We start from the raw sequence: 27,367 nt of genomic DNA on the forward strand, positions 1-27,367 counted from the left end.
TCAGATCATACCCATTTGTCTCAATTTGTGCCGTCAACTCATCAATTTTGTTACAAATGCTATGTGCATTTAGACAAAGTGTCTTTAAGTTTTTTTTTTAAACCCTTTTATCCTACTTGCTTCCTCTCTCCTTCAAACTCACTTTCTTTATTTTTGCTTTCTAATTCCAGCTTTACTCCCCTCCCTACTGAATCTAATTTCAGGTTCCCATCCCCCTGCCAAGCTAGTTTAAACCCTCCCCAACAGCACCAGCAAACCCCTTTGCGAGGATATTGGTCCTGGCTCGGTTGAGATGCAATCCATCCGGCTTGTACAAGTCCCACCTCCCCCAGAAGTGGTCCCAATGCCTCAGGAAACTAAAGCCCTCCCGCCTGCACCATCTCTCCAGCCACGTAGTCATCTGCTCTATCCTCCTATTTCTGTACATAGAAATACATAGAAACATAGAAACATAGAAACATAGAAACATAGAAATTAGGTGCAGGAGCAGGCCATTCGGAACTTCGAACATTCAATAAGATCATGGCTGATCATTCAACCTCAGTACCTCTTTCCTGCTTTCTTTCCATACCCCTTGATCCGTTTCGCTGTAAGGGCCATATCTAACTCCCTTTTGAATATATCGAATGAACTGGCCTCAACAACTTTCGGCGGTAGAGAATTCTACAGGTTAACCACTCTCTGAGTGAAGAAGTTTCTCCTCATCTCGGTCCTAAATGGCTTACCCCTTATTCTTAGACTGTGACCTCTGGTTCTGGAGCTCCCCAGTAACGGGAACATTCTTCCTGCCTCTAACCTGTCCAATCCCGGTAGAATTTTATATGTTTCTATGAGATCCCATCTCATTCTTCCAAACTCCAGTGGATACAAGCCCAGTTGATCCATTCTCTCCTTATATGTCAGTCCTGCCATCCCGGGAATCAATCTGGTGAACCTTCGCTGTACTCCCTCAATAGCAAGAACGTCCTTCCTCAGATTAGGGGACCAAAACTGAACACAATATTCCAGGTGTGGCCTCACCAAGGCTCTGTACAACTGCAGTAAGACCTCCCTGCTCCTATACTCAAATCCCCTAGCTATGAAGGCTAACATCCCATTTGCCTTCTTCACCGCCTGCTGTACCTGCATGCCAAACTTCAATGACTGATATACCATGACATCCAGGTCGCGTTGCACCTCCCCTTTTCCTAATCTGTTACCATTCAGATAATATTCTGAATTCCTGTTTTTGCCACCAAAGTAGATAACTTCACATTTATACACATTATACTGCATCTTCCATGCATTTACCCATTCACCTAACCTGTCCGAGTCACCCTGCAGCCTCTTAGCATCCTCCTCACAGCTCACACCGCCACCCAGCTTAGTGTCATCTGCAAACTTGGAGATATTACATTCAATTCCTTCATCTAAATTATTGATGTATATTGTAAATAGCTGGGGTCCCAGCACTGAACCCTGCAGCACCCCACTGGTCACTGCCTGCTCATTATGAAAAAGGACCCATTTATTCTGACTCTCTGCTTCCTGTCTGCCAACAAGTTCTCTATCCACGTCAATATATTACCCCCAATACAATGTGCTTTAATTTTGCACACTAATCTCGTGTGTGGGACCTTGTCAAAAGCCTTTTGAAAGTCTAAATACACCACATCCACTGGTTCTCCCTTGTCCACTCTACTTGTTACATTGTCAGAAAATTCTAGAAGATTTGTCAAGCATGATTTCCCTTTCATAAATCCATGCTGACTTGGACCGATCCTGTCACTGCTTTACAAATGCGCTGCTATTTCATCTTTAATAATTGATTCCAACATTTTCCCACTACCGATGTCAGGCTAACCAGTCTATAATTACCTGTTTTCTCTCTCCCTCCTTTTTTAAAAAGTGGTGTTACATTAGCTACTCTCCAGTCCATAGGAACTGATCCAGAGTCGATAGGCTGTTGGAAAATGATCACCAATGCATCCACTATTTCTAGGGCCACTTCCTTAAGCACTCTGGGATGCAGCCTATCAGGCCCTGGAAACTTATTGGCCTTCAATCCCATCAATTTCCCTAACACAATTTCCTGACTAATAAAGATTTCCTTCAGTTCCTCCTTTTCGCTACACCCTCGAACCCCTAGTATTTCCTGAAGGTTATTTGTGTCTTCATTAGTGAAGACAGATCCAAAGTATTTGTTCAATTGGTCTGCCATTTCTTTATTCCCCATTATAAATACACCTGATTATGTCTGCAAAGGATCTATGTTGGTCTTCACTAATCTTTTTCTCTTCACATATCTGTAGAAGTTTTTGCAGTCAGTTTTTATGTTCCCTGCAAGCTTCCTCTCATACTTTATTTTTCCCCTCCTAATTAGACCTTTTGTCCTCCTCTGCTGAATTCTAAATTTCTCCCAGTCCTCAGGTTTGCTGCTTTTTCTGGCCAATTTATATGCCTCTTCCTTGGATTTAACACTATCCCAAATTTCCCTTGTTAGCCACGGTTGAGCCACCTTCCCCGTTTTATTTTTACTCCAGACAGGGATGTACATTTTGTTGAAGTTTATCCATGTAATCTATAAATGTCTGCCATTGCCTATCCACTGTTAACCCTTTAAGTATCATTTGCCAGTCTACCCTAGCCAATTCACATCTCATATCACCGAAGTTACTTTTCCTTAAGTTCAGGACCATATTATGGTCACTCTTCGCACAACAAGATTGCTAATTAGTCCTCTCTCATTACATAACACCCAGTCTAGAATGGCCAGCTCTCTAGTTGGTTCCTCAACATATTGGTCTAGAAAGCCATCCCTAATACACTCCAGGAAATCCTCCTCCACCGCATTGCTACCAACTTGGTTAACCCAATCTGTATGTAGATTAAAGTATGATAACTGCTGTACCTTGATTGCACGCATCCCTAATTTCTTGTTTGATGCCATCCTCAACCTCACTACTACTGTTTGGTGGTCAGTACACAACTCCCACTAGCGTTTTCGGCCCTTTGGTGTTCTGCAGCTCTACCCATACAGATTCCACATCATCCAAGCTCATGTCCTTTCTTACTATTGCATTAATTTCCTCTTTAACCAACAATGCTACCCCACCTCCTTTTCCTTTCTGTCTATTCTTCCTGAATGTTGAATATCTCTGGATGTTGAGTTCCCAGCCTTGGTCACCCTGGAGCCATGTCTCCGTAATCCCAATTATAGCATAATCGTTAATAGCTGCCTGCGCAGTTAATTCATCCACCTTATTCCGAATGTTCCTCGCATTGAGGCACAGAGCCTTCAGGCTTGTCTTTTTAACACTCTTTGTCCCTTGAGAATTTTACTGTAATGTGGCCCTTTTTGATTTTTGCCTTGGGTTTCTTTGCCCTCCACTTTTACTGTTCTCCTTTCTATCTTTTGCTTCCCCCCCCATTTTACTTCCCTCTGTCTCCTTGCATAGGTTCCCATCCCCCTGTCATATTAGTTTAACCCCTCCCCAACAGCACTAGCAAACACTCCCCCTAGGACATTGGTTCAGGTCCTGCCTAGGTGCAGACCATCCGGTGTGTACTGGTCCCACCACCCCCAGAACCAGTTCCAAACCGGAACCAGGAATTTGAATCCCTCTCCCTTGCACCATTCCACAAGCCACGTATTCATCTTAGCTATACTGCTATTTCTACTCTGACTAGCACGTGGCACTGGTAGCAATCCTGAGATTACTACCTTTGAGGTCCTATTTTTTAATTTAACTCCTAGCTTTCTAAATTCAGCTTGTAGGACCTCATCCCGCTTTTTACCTATATTGTTGGTACCTATATGCACCACGACAACTGGCTGTTCACCCTCCCCCTCCAGAATGCCCTGCAGCCGCTCCGAGACATCCTTGACCCTTGCACCAGGGAGGCAACATACCATCCTAGAGTTTTGGTTGCAACCGCAGAAGCTCCTATCTATCCCCCTTACAATAGAATTCCTATCACTATAGCTCTTCCACTCTTTTTCCTGCCCTCCTGTGCAGCAGAGCCAGCCATGGTGCCATGAACTTGGCTGCTGCTGCCTTCCCCTGATGAGCCAGCTCCCCCAACAATATCCAAAGCGGTATATCTGTTTTGGAGGGGGATGACCACAGGGGACCCCTGCACTACCTTCCTTCCACTGCTCTGCCTGATGGTCACTCATCCCCTATCTGCCTGTGTAACCTTTACCTGCGGTGTGACCAACTCACTGAACGTGCTATCCACGACATCCGTAGCATCGCACATGCTCCAGAGTAAATCCACCTGCAGCTCCAGTGCCATCATGCGGGCTAACAGTAGCTGCAGCTGGATACACCTCCTGCACACACAGTCGTCAGGGACACTGGAAGCGTCCCTGATTTTCCACATGGCACAGGAGGAGCATGACAAGGATCTGGGCTCTCTTGCCATGATTTAACCCTTAAAATAACCTAATGTGGCAACAATGCCAAAGGTTTCTTACTGACAAGATAAGGAAAAAAGAAAAACTACTCACCAATCAACCAGCCATTCATTTACCCTTTTGGCTGTGAGGTCACACTTCGTTTTCTTTTCCTCCCAGGTCGGGGAGTCAGCACTGATGGAGAAAACAAGACAAAGCAACACCTCCCGCTCCCACTGACCAAACTCTTATCTTTGCACTCCGACCTTCCGCTGCACACCGAGTCCTCACTAGCTTGTGGCACTGGGAGTAATCCGGAGATTACTACCTTTGTGGTCCTAGCTCCCTAAACTCTACCTGCAGGACCTCATCCCTCTTCATACCTACGTCATTGGTACCGATGTGGACAACGACCTCTGGCTGTTCACCCTCTCCCCCAGAATGCCCTGCTCAGTGACATCCTTGACCCTGGCACCAGGGAGGCAACATACCATCCTGGAGTCACGTCTGCGGCCGCAGAAACGCCTGTCTGCTCCCCTGACTGTTGAATCCCCTACCACTATAGCTCTTCCATTCTTCTTCTTCCCCTCCTGTGCAGCTGAGCCACCCGTGGTGCCGTGGACTTGGCTCTGGCTGCACTCCCCAGAGCCACCATCGACCCCACCGGTACTCAGAACAGAGTACTAGTTGGAGAGCAAGATGGACTCAGTGGATTCCTGCACTACCTGCCTAGTCCTCCTCTTCTGTCTGGCGGCCACCCACTCCCACTCTGCCTGCACACTCTTAAGCTGTGGATAAACCGGCTCTAGAAACGTTGCTCTCAGTCTCGCGGATGCACCGCAGTGACCCCAGCTGCCGCTCATGCTCCAAAACACAGAGCTCGAGTTGGTGCAGCCGGAGACACCTCCGGCACACGTGGTCGCCCCAGCTGCGCGAAGCACCCGGGACTTCCCACATGGCACAGGATTTGCAATCCACGGGACTGAGCTGCCCTGCCATCCCTCTAGTTACACTCGCAACTATCGAGTAGAACTAAACTCTAAACCTTAGCACAACACACCTAGCCGCTACTCTGCAAACAGCCGATTTAATTAACTGGCTCTCCTTGGATAATAAAGATCACATATATTTATTGGCAGATCCTACTTACAACAATGCCAAAGGTTTCCACTGAAAAGAAAAAGAAAAATACTCACCAATCCACTAGCCAATCACTTAGCCGCTTGACTGTGACGTCACACTTCGATTTTGATTCTTTAAAAACTTTTTGTTCCTGCACCAGCTGGCTCCTCCCGCTCCTGCGGCTGTGGCTCCTCTGACTCTTGGGCCCTTTTATCTGGGCCTGGCTCCTCCCGCTCCCGTGACTTCTTCGACTCTCGGGACAGCTTAGAGACAGAGTGAGTTGGTGCTGCTGAAGAGAGGTCGAGAGTGTGCATATGTCGGCGCATAGCGTTGAGTGTGGATCCCAGGATGCAGCGAGAGCAGTGGTTTGAGGAACATTGAATAACTCGGAAACTGTTCGCAAACTTGGTGTCATATTGGAACCTGAAATGAGCTTCCAACCACATATCGGCAGCATAACTAAAAGTGACCATTTCCACCCCCGTAACATTGCCCGTCTCAGCCCTAGCCTCAGCTCATCTGCTGCACGCCTTTGTTACCTCTAAACTTGACTACGCCAACGCACTCCTAGCTGGCCTTCCACATTCTACACTATGTAAACCTGAGGTCATCCAAAACTTGGCAGCCAGTTTCCTAACTCGCACAAAGTCCCATTCGCCCATCATCATCATCATCATCATTGGCAGTCCCTCGAACGAGGATGACTTGCTTCCATGAGAATTCACAGATATTTCAATGAAGGACCCGATGTTCCAGTCCTGAACTCCAGTTGAGGGGGTAAAAGATGCCTTGTGTGGATTTATTTAACGTGTGGTGACGGTTGCACACCAGCCACCACACGGGATTGACAGAGCTAGGCCTTTATCCAGTGGCAAGGGTTAACCAGGACGACTGGAGACCTGCTCTGCTGCACGGACCTAGTGCACACACATATCGCAGTGTGGGCAGGTCCGTGCTGCCCCTGGGCCCTCGGCTCTTCTGGGCCTTGTAACCTCATTCGCCGCACCTCCGTCACGATGTGGGCCCGGCGCTCCAGCTCTATTTATAGCCCCGACCTGCGGTGGTGTTCTCCCACAGGTCGGGATGGCCCACATTTAGGACCGAGATGAGGAGGAACTTCTTCACTCAGAGTTGTTAACCTGTGGAATTCTCTACCACAGAGAGTTGTTGAAGCCAGTTTGTTAGATATATTCAAGAGGGAGTTAGATATGGCCCTGACGGCTAAAGGGATCAAAGGGGTATGGAGAGAAAGCAGGAAAGTGGTACTGAGGTGAATGCTCAGCCATGATCTTATTGAATGGTGGAGCAGGCTCGAAGGGCCAAATGACCTACTCCTGCACCTATTTTCTATGTTTCTATGATCCCTGCCCCCCCCATCCACGGGACCCATCCATTGTGGACCTGCAAATTGCTGTTGTAGCCAGGCCAAAGAACAGGTCCAGGAGAAGATCCTCTGGCTTATCCACCTGCCTCCGGGCAGCCAAAGATTAGTGGCATGGAACTAAAGTGTAACCAAAGGTTGAGGAGCAGTCCCTTCCGGTAACTGTACAGAAACTGCAACCTCTCACACTGAATATATACATGGTCTATGGAGTCCTCAAGCTGCAAAAAACACATCTGGCCATGGAGTCCAAAAAGCTACTTAAAAACTGTTGCACCTGACTGCTCTGTGCAACACTCTCCACCCCAGATCCCCAATGTCCAGGGAAGGACCCCCATGTAGAGAGCCCTCCATTAGACATAGACATAGACATAGAAAATAGGTGCAGGAGTAGGCCATTCGGCCCTTCTAGCCTGCACCGCCATTCAATGAGTTCATGGCTGAACATTCAACTTCAGTACCCCATTCCTGCTTTCTCGCCATACCCATTGATCCCCATTGGGGACCACCGTCTCTGCAGGATGGCAAGATTATCTGTCAGACGCTTGGGTTTGGGCAAGAAACAAAATGAATCAATAAATTATACAGAAACCTGGGTCCTCAGCCATGGTGTGAAGTACACTGGCTGCCACTTTTCCGTCAATAACTCACACCTCGGGCCTCAAGTTCAGGCCTGTCAGTCTGACACAAACTTATGAGGCCTCATTTTTGTGTGTGACCTACTTGAGAGGCTGCTGATGGCTTTAATAAACTGGCAATAAGATTTCTATTTTATAAGCTGAAAAATGCCACTAGCAATGCCTCAAAACTCACGGACAGAGAAATCCACTTCATCAGCGCCCCTGCCACAGGTCTCAATATCCACCCCTCCACCACTGTGCACTGTATCTGCAGTACGTACGGTCTATAAGATGATCAAGGTCAGGCCCTGTGGAGTCAAGGGCCAGGTAGCAGAATTGTGTCTGTGCACACTCAGAGGCCGAACTCCAAGCCATCATCAACATCTTAACCGAGGCATAAGAAAGCATAGGCCTTATACTAAACATCCGTAAGACAAAGGTCCTCCACCAACCTGATCGCGCCTCACAGTACTGCCGCCCAGGTCATCAAAATCCACGGCGCGGCCTTGGACAATGTGGACCATTTTCCATACCTCAGGAGCCTACAATCAGCAAGGACAGACATCGATGACGAGGACCAATACTGCCTGCAGTGTCCCAGCGCAGCCTTCAGTCGCCTGAGGAAGAAAGTGTTTGAAGACCAGGACCTCAAATCTGGCACCAAGCTTATGGTCTACAGGGCAGTAGTGATACCCGCCCTCCTACATGGCTCAGAGATGTGGACTATATACAGCAGACACCTCAAAGCGCTGGAGAAGTACCACCAGTGCTGCCTCCGTAAGATCTTGCAAATCCACTGGGAGGATAGATGCACCAACTTCAGTGTTCTCGCTCAGGCCAACAAGCCCAGCATCGAAGCACTGACCACACTCGACCAGCTCCATTGCGCAGGCCACATCGTCCGCATGCCCAACACGAGACTCCCTAAGCAAGCACTCTACTCGGAACTCCTACACGGCAAGCGAGCCCCAGATGGGCAGAGGAAACGTTTCAAGGACACCCTCAAAGCCTTCTTGATAAAGTGCAATATCTCCTGGGAATCCCTGGCCCAGGACCGCCCAAAGTGGAGGAAGAACATCCGGGAGAGCGCTGAGCACCTCGAGTCTCGTCGCCCAGAGCATGCAGAAATCAAGCGCAGACAGCGGAAGGAGTGTGCGGCAAGCCAGGCTCCCCACCCACCCTTTCCTTCTACCACTGTCTGTCCCACATGTGACAGAGACTGTAATTCCCGTATTGGACAGTACAGCCACCTGAGAACTTACTTTTAGACTGGAAGCAAGTCTTCCTCGATGATGATGATGATGAGCAGAATGGATGGAAAGATGGCAACAAACATCCCTTAACTTCAACCGTCTGATTTCTATTTTGTAGCCATCTTTCCATCCATTCTGCTGCCTGGCCCTTCACTCCACACGGCCTGACCTTGGTCATTTTGTAGATCTTACACATGGTTATGGAAAGCCAACTGGTTACAAAACAAGAAACAGAGAGTAGGGGTTAAGAGTAGTTAGTCAAGGTGGGAAGTGGTGTTCTATAGGGACCAGTGCTGGGACCACTGTTGTTCACAACTTACATAAAAAATTTTGACTTGGGAATAGGAAGTACAATTTAAAAGTTTGTCGATGAATCCAAATTGGGAGGTGGAGTTGATACCGAGATAGACTATGACAAAATGCAAGAAGACATTAATACATTTGCAGAATGGGTGTGTAATTGGCAAATTAATTTCAGTATAGATCAATGTGAGATGTTGTGTTTTGCCAGGAAGCATAAAGAGACCACACACGACTTGGAAAATATGAGTCTAAATGGAATAGAGGAGCAAAGGGATCTGGGGGTACAGATACACAAATCGCTAAAAGTAGCGATGCAGGTTAATATGGTTATGAAAAAAGCAAAGTACTAGGGTTCATTTCTTAATGAGCCTTCTGTTCCGTGCTCTGAACCATAGAAGAGAGCGGCTGGGACATATTTCTTACACGCCTCAAGATTAACCCGCACGGCGACTGTGCTGTCAGTGAAGAGAGATGAGAAAGACCAAAGTACCGTTTTCCCCTCTCAGTACGGCCCTGAAGGACTGTGTCCAGGCTGAAGTCTGTTCCCGCCGTATGATCCTCCCCCAAGATTGTCTTTTCTGTGCTCCAGCCAGGTGATGCTAAACATTCACGTGGAAAATACAAGAATCTACAACAATGTGTTTAAGACAAAGCTGATTTATTTGACATATATCCAGAATATTAAACTCTAGCCCAGTTACAGAGATTATTAACAGCAGAAGAAACAAACCCCAACTGTCAGAATGTACATGGTTCAGTTCTGTTTGTGATGAACAGAAGCCATAACAGCAGAATCCAACCCCTGCAGTCACTTGTGAACTCGCTGGTGTCTCAGCAGGTGGGATGGCTGAGTGAAATTCTTCCCACACTCAGAGCAGGTGAACGGTTTCTCCCCAGTGTGAACATGTTGGTGTCTGAGCAGCGTGGATGACTGAGTGAATCCTTTCGCACACACAGAACAGATGAATGGCCTCTCCCCAGTGTGCACTTGCTGGTGTCTCAGCAGATGGGATGAACGAGTGAAACTCTTCCCACACTCAGAGTATGTGAACAGTCTCTTCCCAGTGTGAACTTGCTGGTATCTGAACAGCGTGGATGACTGAGTGAATTCCTTCCCACATTCAGAGCATGTGAACGGCCTCTCCCCAGTATGAACACGCTGGTGTGTCAGCAGGTTGGATGACTTAGTGAATCTCTTCCCACACACTGGGCAGGTGAACAGCCTCTCCCCAGTGTGAACATACTGGTGTGACAGCAGGTGGGATGAACGAGTGAATCCCTTCCCACACTCAGAACAGATGAATGGCTTCTCCCCAGTGTGAACCTGCTGATGATTCAGTAGGTCAGATGAATGAGTGAATCCCTTCCCACACTCGGAACAAACGAACTGCCTCTCCCCGGTGTGACTGCGCTTGTGTCTCTCCAGGTTGGATGAGCGGCTGAAACCTCGTCCACACACAGAACACGTGTACGGTTTCTCCCCACTGTGAACGGTGCTTTTTGCTTCCATGTTCAAAGGCTGATAATATTCAGGTCCTGATGAATTGAGTGACTGTCAGATCTTGATGTAATGTTTGGTTTGAGCTTCCAGTCTGCAAATCCTCCCCTTGTAATATCCTGTAAAATGAATATAAAACAGGAAAAAGAGACTATGAGAACCAAAAAAACATAAAGGCAGGTTGTGAAATAGAGCCTAATGAATCTGGTAATTTGTGCAGCCGGCAGGAGAACAAGTGACCATGAAAGCTGCCAGACTGTCATAAAATCCAGCTGGTTTACTAATGTCCTTCAGGGAAAGGAACCAGAGATCCAGTGTGGGCCTCCACAAGACTCTGGCCTCTAGGAGAATAAAGAGGGAGGGAGAGGGGGTGGAGGAGAGAGACTTTATACATTTGCAACTCGACGAGAACTTTGACAGAACCTCGCAACCCTGGGACTGTACATGGGGATTCTCACCCTGGGACTGCACATGGTGATGCTAACCCTGGGACTGTACATGGGGATTCTCACCCTGGGACTGTACATGGGGATTCTCACCCTGGGACTGTACATGGGGATTCTCACCTTGGGACTGTACATGGGAATTCTGACCCTGGGACTGTACATGGGGATTCTCACCCTGGGACTGTACATGGGGATTCTCACCCTGGGACTGTACATGGGGATTCTCACCTTGGGACTGTACATGGGAATTCTGACCCTGGGACTGTACATGGGGATTCTCACCCTGGGACTGCACATGGGGATTCTCACCCTGGGACTGTACATGGGGATTCTCACCCTGGGACTGTACATGGGGATTCTCACCCTGGGACTGTACATGGGGATTCTCACACTGGGACTGTACATGGGGATTCTCACCCTGGGACTGTACATGGGGATTCTCACCCTGGGACTGTACATGGGGATTCTCACCTGGGACTGTACATGGGGATTCTCACCCTGGGACTGTACATGGGGATTCTCACCCTGGGACTGTATATGGGGATTCTAACCCTGGGACGGTACATGGGGATTCTCACCCTGGGACTGTACATGGGGATTCTCACCCTGGGACTGTACATGGAGATTCTCACCCTGGGACTGTACATGGGGATTCTCACCCTGGGACTGTATATGGGGATTCTCACCCTGGGACTGTACATGGGGATTCTAACCCTGGGACCGTACATGAGGATAGAAACATAGAAAATAGGTGCAGGAGTAGGCCATTCGGCCCTTCTAGCCTGCACCGCCATTCAATGAGTTCATGGCTGAACATGCAACTTCAGTACCTCATTCCTGCTTTCTCACCATACCCCTTGATTCCCCTAGTAGTAAGGACTTCATCTAACTCCTTTTTGAATATATTTAGTGAATTGGCCTCAACAACTTTCTGTGGTAGAGAATTCCACAGGTTCACCACTCTCTGGGTGAAGAAATTCCTCCTCATCTCGGTCCTAAATGGCTTCCTCCTTATCCTTAGACTGTGTCCCCTGGTTCTGGACTTCCCCAACATTGGGAACATTCTTCCTGCATCTAACCTGTCTAACCCCGTCAGAATTTTAAACGTTTCTATGAGGTCCCCTCTCATTCTTCTGAACTCCAGTGAATACAAGCCCAGTTGATCCAGTCTTCCTTGATAGGTCAGTCCCGCCATCCCGGGAATCAGTCTGGTGAACCTTCGCTGCACTCCCTCAATAGCAAGAATGTCCTTCCTCAGGTTAGGAGACCAAACTGTACACAATACTCCAGGTGTGGCCTCACCAAGGCCCTGTACAACTGCAGCAACACCTCCCTGCCCCTGTACTCAAATCCCCTCGCTATGAAGGCCAACATGCCATTTGCTTTCTTAACCGCCTGCTGTACCTGCATGCCAACCTTCAATGACTGATGTACCATGACACCCAGGTCTCTTTGCACCTCCCCTTTTCCTAATCTGTCACCATTTAGATAATAGTCTGTCTCTCTGTTTTTACCACCAAAGTGGATAACCTCACATTTATCCACATTATACTTCATCTGCCATGCATTTGCCCACTCACCTAACCTATCCAAGTCGCTCTGCAGCCTCATAGCATCCTCCTCGCAGCTTACACTGCCACCCAACTTAGTGTCATCCGCAAATTTGGAGATACTACATTTAATCCCCTCGTCTAAATCATTAATATACAGTGTAAACAGCTGGGGCCCCAGCACAGAACCTTGCGGTACCCCACTAGTCACTGCCTGCCATTCTGAAAAGTACCCATTTACTCCTACTCTTTGCTTCCTGTCTGACAACCAGTTCTCAATCCATGTCAGCACACTACCCCCAATCCCATCTGCTTTAACTTTGCACATTAATCTCTTGTGAGGGACCTTGTCGAAAGCCTTCTGAAAGTCCAAATATACCACATCAACTGGTTCTCCCTTGTCCACTCTACTGGAAACATCCTCAAAAAATTCCAGAAGATTTGTAAAGCATGATTTCCCTTTCACAAATCCATGCTGACTTGGACCTATCATATTACCTCTTTCCAAATGCACTGCTATGACATCCTTAATAATTGATTCCATCATTTTACCCACTACCGATGTCAGGCTGACCGGTCTATAATTCCCTGTTTTCTCTCTCCCTCCTTTTTTAAAAAGTGGGGTTACATTGGCTACCCTCCACTCCATAGGAACTGATCCAGAGTCAATGGAATGTTGGAAAATGACTGTCAATGCATCCACTATTTCCAAGGCCACCTCCTTAAGTACTCTGGGATGCAGTCCATCAGGCCCTGGGGATTTATCGGCCTTCAATCCCATCAATTTCCCCAACACAATTTCCCGACTAATAAGGATTTCCCTCAGTTCCTCCTCCTTACTAGACCCTCCGACCCCTTTTATATCCGGAAGGTTGTTTGTGTCCTCAGTGAATACCGAACCAAAGTACTTGTTCAATTGGTCCGCCATTTCTTTGTTCCCCGTTATGACTTCCCCTGATTCTGACTGCAGGGGACCTACGTTTGTCTTTACTAACCTTTTTCTCTTTACATATCTATAGAAACTTTTGCACTCCGTCTTAATGTTCCCTTCAAGCTTCTTCACGTACTCCATTTTCCCTGCCCTAATCAAACCCTTTGTCCTCCTCTGCTGAGTTCTAAATTTCTCCCAGTCTCCGGGTTCGCTGCTATTTCTGGCCAATTTGTATGCCACTTCCTTGGCTTTAATGCTATCCCTGATTTACCTTGATAGCCACGGTTGAGCCACCTTCCCTTTTTTATTTTTATGCCAGACAGGAATGTACAATTGTTGTAGTTCATCCATGCGGTCTCTAAATGTCTGCCATTGCCCATCCACAGTCAACCCTTTCAGTATCATTCGCCAATCTATCCTAGCCAATTCACGCCTCATACCTTCAAAGTTACCCTTCTTTAAGTTCTGGACCATCGTCTCTGAATTAACTGTTTCATTCTCCATCCTAATGCAGAATTCCACCATATTATGGTCACTCTTCCCCAAGGGGCCTCGCACAACGAGATTGCTAATTAATCCTCTCTCATTACACAACACCCAGTCTAAGATGGCCTCCCCCCTAGTTGGTTCCTCGACATATTGGTCTAAAAAACCATCCCTTATGCACTCCAGGAAATCCTCCTCCACCGTATTGCTTCCAGTTTGGTTAACCCAATCTATGTGCATATTAAAGTCACCCATTATAACTGCTGCACCTTTATTGCACGCACCCCTAATTTCCTGTTTGATGCCCTCCCCAACATCACTACTACTGTTTGGAGGTCTGTACACAACTCCCACTAACGTTTTTTGCCCTTTGGTATTCTGCAGCTCTACCCATATAGATTCCACATCATCCAAGCTAATGTCCTTCTGAACTATTGCCTTAATTTGCTCCTTAACCAGCAATGCTACCCCACCTCCTTTTCCTTTTATTCTATCTTTCCTGAATGTTGAATACCCCTGGATGTTGAGTTCCCAGCCCTGATCATCCTGGAGCCACGTCTCCGTAATCCCAATCACATCATATTTGTTAACATCTATTTGCACAGTTAATTCATCCATTTTATTGCGGATACTCCTTGCATAAAGACACAAAGCCTTCAGGCTTGTTTTTTTAACACCCTTTGTCCTTTTAGAATTTTGCTGTACAGTGGCCCTTTTTGTTCTTTGCCTTGGGTTTCTCTGCCCTCCACTTTTCCTCATCTCCTTTCTGTCTTTTGCTTTTGCCTCCTTTTTGTTTCCCTCTGTCTCCCTGCATTGGTTCCCATTCCCCTGCCATATTAGTTTAAATCATCCCCAACAGCACTAGCAAACACTCCCCCTAGGACATTGGTTCCGGTCCTGCCCAGGTGCAGACCGTCCAGTTTGTACTGGTCCCACCTCCCCCAGAACTGGTTCCAATGCCCCAGGAATTTGAATCCCTCCCTGCTGCACCACTGCTCAAGCCACGTATTCATCTGCGCTATCCTGCGATTCCTACTCTGACTATCACGTGGCACTGGTAGCAATCCCGAGATTACTACTTTTGAGGTCCTACTTTTTAATTTAGCTCCTAGCTCCTTAAATTCGTTTCGTAGGACCTCATCCCTTTTTTTAACCTATGTCGTTGGTACCAATGTACACCACGACAACTGGCTGTTCTCCCTCCCTTTTTAGAATGTCCTGCACCCGCTCCGAGACATCCTTGACCCTTGCACCAGGGAGGCAACGTACCATCCTGGAGTCTCGGTTGCGGCCGCAGAAACGCCTATCTATTCCCCTCACCATTGAATCCCCAATCACTATTGCTCTCCCACTCTTTTTCCTGCCCTCCTGTGCAGCAGTGCCAGCCATGGTGCCATGAACTTGGCTGCTGCTGCCCTCCCCTGATGAGTCATCCCCCTCAACAGTACCCAAAGCAGTGTATCTGTTTTGCAGGGGGATGACCACATGGGACTCCTGCACTACCTTCCTTGCACTGCTCTTCCTGTTGGTCTTCCATTCCCTATCTGGCTGTGGACCCTTTCCCTGCGGTACGACCAACTCGCTACACGTGATACTCACGTCATTCTCAGCATCGTGGATGCTCCAGAGTGAATCCACCCTCAGCTCCAACTCCGCAACGCGGACCATCAGGAGCTTGAGGTGGATACACTTCCTGCAGATATAGTCGTCAGGGACACTGGTGTCGTCTCTGAGTTCCCACATGGTACAGGAGGAGCATATCACGTGACCGAGCTCTCCTGCCATGACTTAACCCTTAGATACACTTAAATTGGCAACAACAATGTTAAAAGTTACTCACTGATATAGAAGAGAAAAAAGAAAAACTACTCACCAATCACCAGCCAATCACTTACCCTCTTGGCTGTGACGTCACCTTTTGATTTCTTTCTACTTCTTTTTTGCCTTCTCCCTGTAGCTGCACAAGTCACGCAGTTGTTTATGAAGCCTGCCCGTCACTCGCCAGATCCATTACTCTCCGGCGACTCATCGCTGTCACTCGCTTTACGGAGCCTGTCTGTAACCTGTATCCTGTCCCAGTACTGACACTGCGCATGCTCCAAACACAGCCCAGTCCCGCGCCTGCGCACTGGGCTCCAGTATCCTGGGTGCAGCACACTTCCCCCGGGGAATGCTGGGTAAAAGCCCCACTGTTGGAAGTCCATATTGGTGAATAGAAAATGATTTTCTGTGATTGACTTGAGCTAATTAATAAACAATTGAGTCAGAAACCCACGTGCACCATCACTCTGTCATGGTTCAGTCCGGGATGTGATTAATAACAGAAGTGGCTCGGAAGCACCATTACTGACCGAACTGGCCGAGTCCTGAAGGACATAACTGCCAGATTGGGCCTGCGGCAGGTGGTGAGAAAACCAACATGAGGGAAAAATCTACTCAACTTCGTCCTCCCCAATCTACCTGTGGCAGATGCATCTGCCCATGACAACATTGGTAGCAGTGATCGCCACACAGTCATTGTGGAGAAGACACCCTCCATTGTGTTGTATGACACTATCACTGTGCTAAATGGGATAGATTCAAAACAGATCTAGCAGCTCAAAACTGGGCATCCATGAGGCACTGTGGTCCATCAGCAGCAGCAGAAGTGTATTCTGCAACAATTTGTAACCTCATGGCCATATCAACAACAACTTGTATTTATATAGCACCTTTTTATATAGTAGTGAAATGTTCCAAGCCGCATCACAAGAGTATTATGAGATTTTAAAAAAAATTGACACCGAGCCGCAGAAGTAGAAATTAGCGCAGGTGACCAAAAGCTTGATGAAAGAGGTATGTTTTAAGGAGCAACTTGAATGAAGAAAGAGAGGTAGAGAGACAAAGAGGTTTAGCCAGGGAGTTCCAAAGTTTGGAGCCTAGACAATACAAGGCATGGCCACCAATGTTTGAGCGATTATAATCAGAGATGCTCGAGGAACCAACTAGAGGGCTGGCCATCCTAGACTGGGTGATGTGTAATGAGAAAGGATGAATTAACAATCTTGTTGTGCGAGGCCCCTTGGGGAACAGTGACCATAATATGGTAGAATTCTTTATTAAGATGGAGAGTGGCACAGTTAATTCAGAGACTAGGGTCCTGAACTTAAGGAAAGGTAACTTCGATGGTATGAGACATGAATTGGATAGAATAGACTGGCGAGTGATACTTAAAGGGTTGACGGTGGATAGGCAATGGCAAACATTTAAAGATCACATGGATGAACTTCAACAATTGTACATCCCTGTCTGGGGTAAAAATAAAATGGGGAAGGTGGCTCAACCGTAGCTAACAAGGGAAATTAAGGATAGTGTTAAATCCAAGGAAGAGGCATATAAATTGGCCAGAAAAAGCATCAAACCTGAGGACTGGGAGAATTTTGTAACACAGCAGAGGAGGACAAAGGGTTTAATTAGGAGGGGGAAAATAGAGTATGAGAGGAAGCTTGCTGGGAACATAAAAACTGACTGCAAAAGCTTCTATAAATATGTGAAGAGAAAAAGATTAGTGAAAATAAACGTAGGTCCCTTGCAGTCAGATTCAGATTAATTTATACTGGGAACAAAGAAATGGAGGACCAGTTAAACAAATACTTTGGTTCTGTTTTCACGAAGGAAGACACAAATAACCGTCCGGAAATACTAGGTGACCGAGGATCTAGTGAGAAGGAGGAACTGAAGGAAATCCTTATTAGGTGGGAAATTGATGGGATTGAAGGCTGATAAATCCCCGGGGCCTGATAGTCTGCATCCCAGAGTACTTAAGGAAGTGGCCCTAGAAATAGTAGATGCATTGGTGATCATTTTCCAACAGTCTAACAGCTCTGGATCAGTTCCTATGGACTGGAGGGTAGCTAATGTAACACCACTTTTTAAAAAAGGAGGGAGAGGGAAAACAGGTAATTATAGACCGGTTAGCCTGACATCAGTCGTGGGGAAAATGTTGGAATCAATTATTGATGAAATAGCAGCGCATTTGGAAAGCTGTGACAGGATTGGTCCAAGTCAGCATGGATTTATGATAGGGAAATCATGCTTGACAAATCTTCTGGAATTTTTTGAGGATGTAACTAGTAGAGTGGACAAAGGAGAACCAGTGGATGTGGTGTATTTGGACTTTCAAAAGGCTTTTGACAAGGTTCCACACAAGAGATTGGTGTGCAAAATCAAAGCACATGGTATTGGGAGTAATGTACTGACATGGATAGAGAACTGGTTGGCAGACAGGAAGCAGAGAGTCGGGATAAACGGGTCCTTGTCAGAATGGCAGGCAATGACTAGTGGAGTGTCACAGGGCTCAGTGCTGGGACCACAGCTCTTTACAATATACACTAATGATTTAGATGAAGGAATTGAGTGTAATATCTCCAAGTTTGCAGATGACACTAAACTGGGTGGCAGTGTGAGCTGTGAGGAGGACGCTAAAAGGTTGCAGGGTGACTTGGACAGATTAGGTGAGTGGGCAAATGTATGGCAGATGTAGTATAATGTGGATAAATGTGAGGTTATCCACTTTGGGGGCAAAAACATGAATGCAGAATATTACCTGAATGACGGCACATTAGGAAAGGGGGAGGTGCAATGAAACCTTAGTGTCATGGTTCATCAGTCATTGAAAGTTGGCATGCAGGTACAGCAGGCGGTGAAGGCGGCAAATGGTATGTTGGCCTTCATAGCTAGGAAATTTGAGTATAGGAGCAGAGAAGTCGTACTGCAGTTGGTGAGGCCTCATCTGGAATATTGTGTTCAGTTTTGGTCTCCTAATCTGAGGAAGGACATTCTTGCTATTGAGGAAGTGTAGCGAAGGTTCACCAGACTGATTCCACGGATGGCAGGACTGACATATGAGGAGAGACTGGTTCAACTGGAGTTTAGAAGGATGAGAGGGGATCTCATAGAAACGTATAAGATTCTGACGGGACTGGACAGGTTAAATGTTCCTGATGTTGGGGAAGTCCAGAACCAGGGGACACAGTATTAGATTGGTGAATGATACTTAAGGGGTTGACTGTGGATGGGCAATGGCAGACATTTAGAGACCGCATGGATGAATTGCAACAATTGTACATTCCTGTCTAGCGTAAAAATAAAAAAGGGAAGGTGGCTCAACCGTGGCTATCTAGGGAAATCAGGGATAGTATTAAAGCCAAGGAAGTGGCATACAAATTGGCCAGAAATAGCAGCGAACCCGGGGACTGGGAGAAATTTAGAACTCAGCAGAGGAGGACAAAGGATTTGATTAGGGCAGGGAAAATGGAGTACGAGAAGAAGCTTGCAGGGAACATTAAGGCGGATTGCAAAAGTTTCTATAGGTATGTAAAGAGAAAAAGGTTAGTAAAGACAAACTTAGGTCCCCTGCAGTCAGAATCAGGGGAAGTCATAACGGGGAACAAAGAAATGGCAGACCAATTGAACAAGTACTTTGGTTCGGTATTCACTAAGGAGGACACAAACAACCTTCCGGATATAAAAGGGGTCGGAGGGTCTAGTAAGGAGGAGGAACTGAGGGAAATCCTAATTAGTCGGGAAATTATGTTGGGGAAATTGTGTTGGGGAAATTGATGGGATTGAAGGCCGATAAATCCCCAGGGCCTGATGGACTGCATCCCAGAGTACTTAAGGAGGTGGCCTTGGAAATAGTGGATGCATTGACAGTCATTTTCCAACATTCCATTGACTCTGGATCAGTTCCTATGGAGTGGAGGGTAGCCAATGTAACCCCACTTTTTAAAAAAGGAGGGAGAGAGATAACAGGGAATTATAGACCGGTCAGCCTGACATCAGTAGTGGGTAAAATGATGGAATCAATTATTAAGGATGTCATAGCAGTGCATTTGGAAAGAGGTGATATGATAGGTCCAAGTCAGCATGGATTTGTGAAAGGGAAATCATGCTTGACAAATCTTCTGGAATTTTTTGAGGATGTTTCCAGTCGAGTGGACAAGGGAGAACCAGTTGATGTGGTATATTTGGACTTTCAGAAGGCTTTCGACAAGGTCCCACACAAGAGATTAATGTGCAAAGTTAAAGCACATGGGATTGGGGGTAGTGTGCTGACATGGATTGAGAACTGGTTGTCAGACAGGAAGCAAAGAGTAGGAGTAAATGGGTACTTTTCAGAATGGCAGGCAGTGACTAGTGGGGTACCGCAAGGTTCTGTGCTGGGGTGCCAGCTGTTAACATTGTACATTAATGATTTAGACGAGGGGATTAAATGTAGTATCTCCAAATTTGCGGATGACACTAAGTTGGGTGGCAGTGTGAGCTGCGAGGAGGATGCTATGAGGCTGCAGTGTGACTTGGATAGGTTAGGTGAGTGGGCAAATGAATGGCAGATGAAGTATAATGTGGATAAATGTGAGGTTATCCACTTTGGTGGTAAAAACAGAGAGACAGACTATTATCTGAATGGTGACAGATTAGGAAAAGGGAAGGTGCAACGAGACCTGGGTGTCATGGTACATCAGTCATTGAAGGTTGGCATGCAGGTACAGCAGGCGGTTAAGAAAGCAAATGGCATGTTGGCCTTCATAGCGAGGGGATTTGAGTACAGGGGCAGGGAGGTGTTGCTACAGTTGTACAGGGCCTTGGTGAGGCCACACCTGGAGTATTGTGTACAGTTTTGGTCTCCTAACTTGAGGAAGGACATTCTTGCTATTGAGGGAGTGCAGCGAAGATTCACCAGACTGATTCCCGGGATGGTGGGACTGACCTATCAAGAAAGACTGGATCAACTGGGCTTGTATTCACTGGAGTTCAGAAGAATGAGAGGGGACCTCATAGAAATGTTTAAAATTCTGACGGGTTTAGACAGGTTAGATGCAGGAAGACTGTTCCCAATGTTGGGGAAGTCCAGAACCAGGGGTTACAGTCTAAGGATAAGGGGTAAGCCATTTAGGACCGAGATGAGGAGAAACTTCTTCACCCAGAGAGTGGTGAACCTGTGGAATTCTCTACCACAGAAAGTAGTTGAGGCCAATTCACTAAATATATTCAAAAGGGAGTTAGATGAAGTCCTTACTACTCGGAGGATCAAGGGGTATGGCGAGAAAGCAGGAATGGGGTACTGAAGTTTCATGTTCAGCCATGAACTCATTGAATGGTGGTACAGGCTAGAAGGGCTGAATGGCCTGCTCCTGCACCTATTTTCTATGTTTCTATGATAAGGGGTAAGCCATTTAGGACTGAGATGAGGAGAAACTTCTTCACTCAGAGAGTTGTTAACCTGTGGAATTCCCTACCGCAGAGAGTTTTGATGCCAGTTCATTGGATATATTCAAGAGGGAGTTAGATGTGGCCATTACAACTAAATGGATCAAGGGATATGGAGAGAAAGCAGGAAAGGGGTACTGAGGGAATGATCGGCCATAATCTTATTGAATGGTGGTGCAGGCTCGAAGGGCCGAATGGCCTACTCCTGCACCTATTTTCTATGTTTCTATGCTCAAGAGGGCAGAAGTAGAGGAGCGCAGGCAGCCCGGGGGGGGGGGGGGGGGGGGTTTGGGACTGGAGGAGCCTACAGAGATAGGAAGAGGCGAGGCCATGGAAGGATTTGAAAATGAGGATGAGAATTTTGAAATTGAGGCATTGCTTTACTGGAAGCCAATGTAGGTCAGCGAGCATAGGGATGATGGGTGAGCGGGAATTAGCACAAGCTAGGACATAGGCAGCAGTTTTGGATCACCTCTAGTTTACATAGGGTAGAATGTGGGAGGCCAGCCAGGAATGCATTGGAATAGTCAAGTCTCGAGGTAACAAAGGCATGGATGAGGGTTTCAGCAACAGATGAGCTGAGGCAAAGACGGAGATGGGTGATGTTATGGAGGTGCAAATAGGCGGTCTTAGTTATGTTGCGGATATGTAGTCGAAAGCTCATTTCAGGCTCAAATATGACACCAAGGTTGCGAACAGTGTGGTTCAGCCTCAGACAGAAGTTGGGGAGAGGGATAGAGTCAATGGCTAGGGAATGGAGTTTGTGGTGGCGACTGAAAAAATTAGCTTCAGTCTTCCCAATATTCATTTGGGATACCCCTCACTCTACCATTACCATCATGCCAGGGGACCAAACAAAGTAAATGTTGGTCCCTCGAGGATGAGACTGGGGAATTAATAATGGAGAATAGGGAAATGGCAGAGACGTTGAACAAATATTTTGTATTGGTCTTCATGGTTGAAGACACTAAAAACATCCAATAGTAGAAGATCAAGGGGCTATAGGGAGGGAGGAACTTAATACAATGAATATCTCCAATGAAGTAGTACTCAGTAAAATAATGGGACTAAAAGCGGACAAGTCCTCTGGACCTGATGGCTTACATCCTCGGGTCTTAAAAGAAGTGGCTTCAGAGATAGTGGATGCATTGGTTATAATCTAACAAAATTCCCTGGATTCTGGGGCGATCCCAGTGGATCGGAAAACCACAAATGTAACATCCCTATTTAAAAAAAGGAGACAGACAAAAAGTAGGAAACTATAGACCAGTTAGTCTAACATCTGTTGTTGGGAAAATGCTAGAGTCCATTATTAAGGAAGTAATAGTGGAACATTTGGAAAAGCATCATTCAATCAAGCAGAGTCAGCATGGTTTTATGAAAGGGAAATCATGTTTGGCAAATTTGCTGGAGTTCTTTGAGGATGTAACGAGCAGGGTGGATAAAGGGGGAACCAGTGGATGTGGTGTATTTGGATTTCCAGAAGGCATTTGATAAGGTGCCACGTAAGAGGTTACTGCCCAAGATAAAAGCTCACGGGGTTGGGGGTAATATATTAGCATGGATAGAGGATTGGCTAACGAACAGAAAACAGAGAGTCGGGATAAATGGGTCATTTTCCGGTTGGCAAATAGTAACTAGTGGGGTACCATTGAGAAGGAGGTCGCCGGTCGACGCAGGAGGTCCAGCCATCGTCGAGGAGGCTCAGACACTGTTGTGGAGGAGAGGCCCATCTGCTGCCACTGGAGCATTTCCTATACCTCGGGAGTCTCTTATCAGTAAGAGCAGATATTGACAATGAGATTCAACACCGCCTCCAGTGCGCCAATGTAGCCTTCGGCTGCCTGAGGAAAAGAGTGTTTGAAGACCAGGCCCTCAAAACTGCACACATAGTAGTCCCTGACTTCCCACATAGTACAGGAAGAGCATGACATGGGCCCGAGCTCTCCTGCCATCACTTAACCCTTAAATTAATTTACTTACTAAAATTTATTTAAACACAAAACAGCTACTTAATAGTTCGCTGCCAATTAAACCAATCTAAAAGTCAGTCTAAAAGAGAGTTATACTTAGCAGTCGAACAGCCAATCACTTCTTTTAAGACCCAAGGGTGCAAGCCATCAGGTCCAGGGGACTTGTCCACTTTTAGTCCCATTATTTTACCGAGTACTTATTCCTTAGTGACAGTGACTGTTTTAAGTTCCTCCCTTCCTATAGCCCCTTGATTATCCATTATTGGGATATTTTTAGTGTCTTCTACTATGAAGACCGATACAAAGTATTTGTTGAAAGTCTCTGCTATTTCTCTGTTCCCTATTATTAATCCCTCAGTCGCATCCTCTAAGGAACCAACATTTACTTCAGCCACTCTCTTCCTTTTTATATACCTGTAGAAACTCTTACTATCTGTTTTTATATTTCTTGCTAGTTTACTTTCATAATCTATCTTCCCTCTCTTGATTTTTTTTTAGTTGTTGTTTGCTGATTTTTAAACGTTTCCCAATGCCCTGGCCTCCCACAAATCTTGGCCATTTTGTATGCTATTGTTTTCAATTTGATACCATCCTTTATTTCCTCAGTTAGCCACAGATGGTTATACCTTCTCTTAAAGTCTTTCCTTCTGATTGGAATATATTTTTGTTGAAAGTTATGAAATATCTTCTTAAATGTCCGCCACTGCTCATCAACTGTTTCACATTTTAATCTATTTTCCCAGTCCGCTTTAGACAACTCTGCCTTCATACCTTTGTAATCTCCTTTATTTAAGCTTAGCACACTGATTTGGGATCCAACTCTCTCACCCTCCAACTTAATTTGAAATTCAACCTTGCTATGATCACTCTTTCCTAGAGGATCCTTTACTAGTAGATCATTTATTAATCCTGTCTCATTACACAGTACCAGATCTAAGATCGCCTGTTCCCTGGTTGGTTCTGTAACACTATTCAAGGAAACTATCCCGGATACACTCTATGAACTCTTCCTCACGGCTACCTTGGCCAATTTGATTTGAACATCCATTCGTATAGCGTATTTAACATAATAAAACATCCCAAGGTGCGTCACTGGAGCGCAAAAACACATTTGATACTACAATTTAATACTAGATACATGAAACTAGAATAGTTCCAAATTTCTATCCTGTACTTAAAGTAGCGACTTTGGGTATTAGGAGAGAATTTGCAGTTGGGAAGCTGAAACCAAACATTGTGATAAGATCTGACAGTTGCCCATTGCATGAGGAGCTGAATATCATCGGCCTTTGAATAGGGAAGGAAAAAGTACCAACCACAATGATGAGAAACAGTACACGTGTTCTGTAGTAAACGTACCTTCAGCCAGTTGTCTAGCCTGTGAGACACACGCACAGACATGCGGGAATCAACAGTGTAAATGCAAGGACTGTGTGGGAAGTGATTCACTCGCTCCTCTCGCCTACTACCACACTAACATGTTTGTAATGGGGAGAATCCGTTCACTGTTCTCTATGTGGAAAGGGATTCAATCGATCATCCCATTTACTGACACACCAGCACAGTCACACCAGAGAGAGACCAGTTAGGTACTTCACATGTCACCATTCTCCGCCTGCTCCACGACGACATGTAGGCCATGATCCTTAACAACAGATCCATTACAGACCCAATCCACGTCCGGACCAGGATCAAACAGGGCTGCATCATCGCCCCAACCCTCTTCTCAATCTTCCTCGCCGCCATGCTCCACCTCACAGTCAACAAGCTCCCCGCTGGAGTGGAACTAGTGGAACAGAACCAGTGGGAACCTGTTCAACCTCCGCCATCTCCAGGCCAGGTCTAAGACCACCTCAACCTCTGTCGTCAAGCTACAGTACGCGGATGACGCCTGCGTCTGCGCACATTCAGAGGCTGAACTCCAGGACATAGTCAACATATTTACTGAGGCATACGAAAGGATGGGCCTTACGCTAAACATCAGCAAGACAAAGGTCCTCCACCAGCCTGTCTTACCGCACAGCACTGTCCCCCAGTCATCAGCATCCACGGCGCGGCCCTGGACAACGTGGACCACTTCCTATATCTCGGGAGCCTCTTATCAACAAGAGCAGGCATTAACGACGAGATCCAACACCTCCTCCAGTGCAGCCTTCGGCCATGAGGAAAAGAGTGTTTAAAAACCAGGCCCTCAAAACTGCCACCAAGCTCATGATCTACAGGGCTGTAGTGATACCCGCCATCCTGTATGGCTGAGAAACATGGACCATGTACAGTAGACACCTCAAGTCGCTGGAGAAATACCACGAACGATGTCTCTGCAAGATCCTGCAAATCCCCTGGGAGGACAGACGCACCAACATTGGCATCCTCGACCAGGCCAACATCCCCAGCATTGAAGCACTGACCACACTTGATCAGCTCCGCTGGGCTGGCCACATTGTTCGCATGCCAGACACGAGACTCCCAAAGCAAGCGCTCTACTCAGAACTCCTTCATGGTAAACGAGCCAAAGGGGGGGACAGAGGAAATGTTACAAGGACACCCTCAAAGCCTCCCTGATAAAGTGAAACATCCCCACTGACACCTGGGAGCCCCTGGCCAAGACCGCCCTAAGTGGAGGAAGTGCATCCGGGAGGGCGCTGAGCACCTCGAGTCTCATCGCCGAGAGCATGCAGAAATCAAGCGCAGGCAGCGGAAAGAGCGTGCGGCAAACCAGTTCCACAAGACTGGAGGCCTGCTCTGGTGCACGGACCTACTCTGGAGTATCAACAGTTCAGACAACGGAGTGAATCCCTTCCCACATATGAAGTCATCATCATAGGCAGTCCCTCAGAGTCGAGGGCTTCAACTCTTAACATGAGTCCTTAGGTGGCTGTACAGTCCAATACAAGAACCACAGTCTCTGTCACAGGTGGGGCAGATAGTCGTTGAGGGAAGGGATAGGTGGGACTGGTTTGCCAAGTGCTTTTTCCGCTGCCTGCGCTTGATGTCTGCACGCTCTCGGCGACGAGACTTGAGGTGCTCAGCGCCCTCCCGGATACACTTCCTCCACTTACTCTGGAGCATGCACGATGCTGAGAATGTTGTGGATAGCACATTTAGTGAGTTGGTCACACCGCAGGTAAGGGTTACGACAGATAGTGAATGGGTAACTAAGAGACAAGGCAAGAGCAGGAAGGTAGTGCAGGAGTCTCCTGCGGTCATCTCCCTCCAAAACAGATATACCGTTTTGGATACTGTTGGGGAGATGACTGACCAGGGGAAGGCACCAGCAGCTAGGTTCATGGCACCATGGGTGGCTTTGCTGCACAGAAGGGCGGGAAAAAGAGTGGGAGAGCTATAGTGATAGGGGACTCTATTGTAAGGGGAATAGATAGGAGTTTCTGCGGCCGCAACCGAGACTCCAGGATGGTATGTTGCCTTCCTGGTGCAAGGATCAAGGATGTCTCAGAGCGGCTGCAGAGCATTCTGGAGAGGGAGGGTGAACAGCCAGTTGTCGTGGTACATGGAGGTACCAACGATATAGGTAAGAAGCGGGAAGAGGTCCTACAAGCTGAATTTAGGGAGCTAGGAGTTAAATTAAAAAGTAGGACCTCAAAGGTAGTAATCTCTGGAGGTAGTGTCACGTGCTAATCAGAGTAGAGGGAGCAGGATAGTTAGAATAAATATGTGGCTTGAACAGTGGTGCAAGAGGGAGGGATTCAAATTCCTGGGACATTGAAACCAGTTCTGGGGGAAGTGGGACCTGTACAAAAGGGACGGTCTGCACTTGGGCAGGACTGGAACTGATGTCCTAGGGATAACATTTGCTAATGCAGTTCGGGAGTGTTTAAACTAATATGGCAGGGGGATGGGAACCTATGCAGCAAGACAGGGCAAAGTAATATGGAGTCAGAAACAGATGGTAGAAAGGTAAAAAGCAATAGTGGAAGGCCGAGTAAACAAAGGCAAGAAACAAAAAGGGCCACACTACATCATAATTCTAAAAGGAAAAAGGGTGTTAAAAAAACAAGCCTGAAGGCCTTGTGTCTTAATGCAAGGAGTATCCGTAATAAGGTGGATGAATTAATTGTGCAAATAGATGTTAACAGATATGATATGATTGGGATTACAGAGACGTGGCTCCAGGATGATCAGTGCTGGGAACTCAACATCCAAGGGTATTCAACATT

At 46.7% G+C, this 27,367-nt stretch overlaps 1 pseudogene; it reads right to left on the bottom strand.

Annotated features, from left to right (window-relative positions):
• The window catches only part of LOC139228691 (zinc finger protein 271-like), a 176,813-nt pseudogene that overhangs the window by 133,583 nt on the left and 15,863 nt on the right, over positions 1 to 27,367 (bottom strand).

This window comes from Pristiophorus japonicus, chromosome 2 (assembly GCF_044704955.1).
Source record: "Pristiophorus japonicus isolate sPriJap1 chromosome 2, sPriJap1.hap1, whole genome shotgun sequence".
Lineage (NCBI taxonomy): Eukaryota > Metazoa > Chordata > Chondrichthyes > Pristiophoridae > Pristiophorus > Pristiophorus japonicus.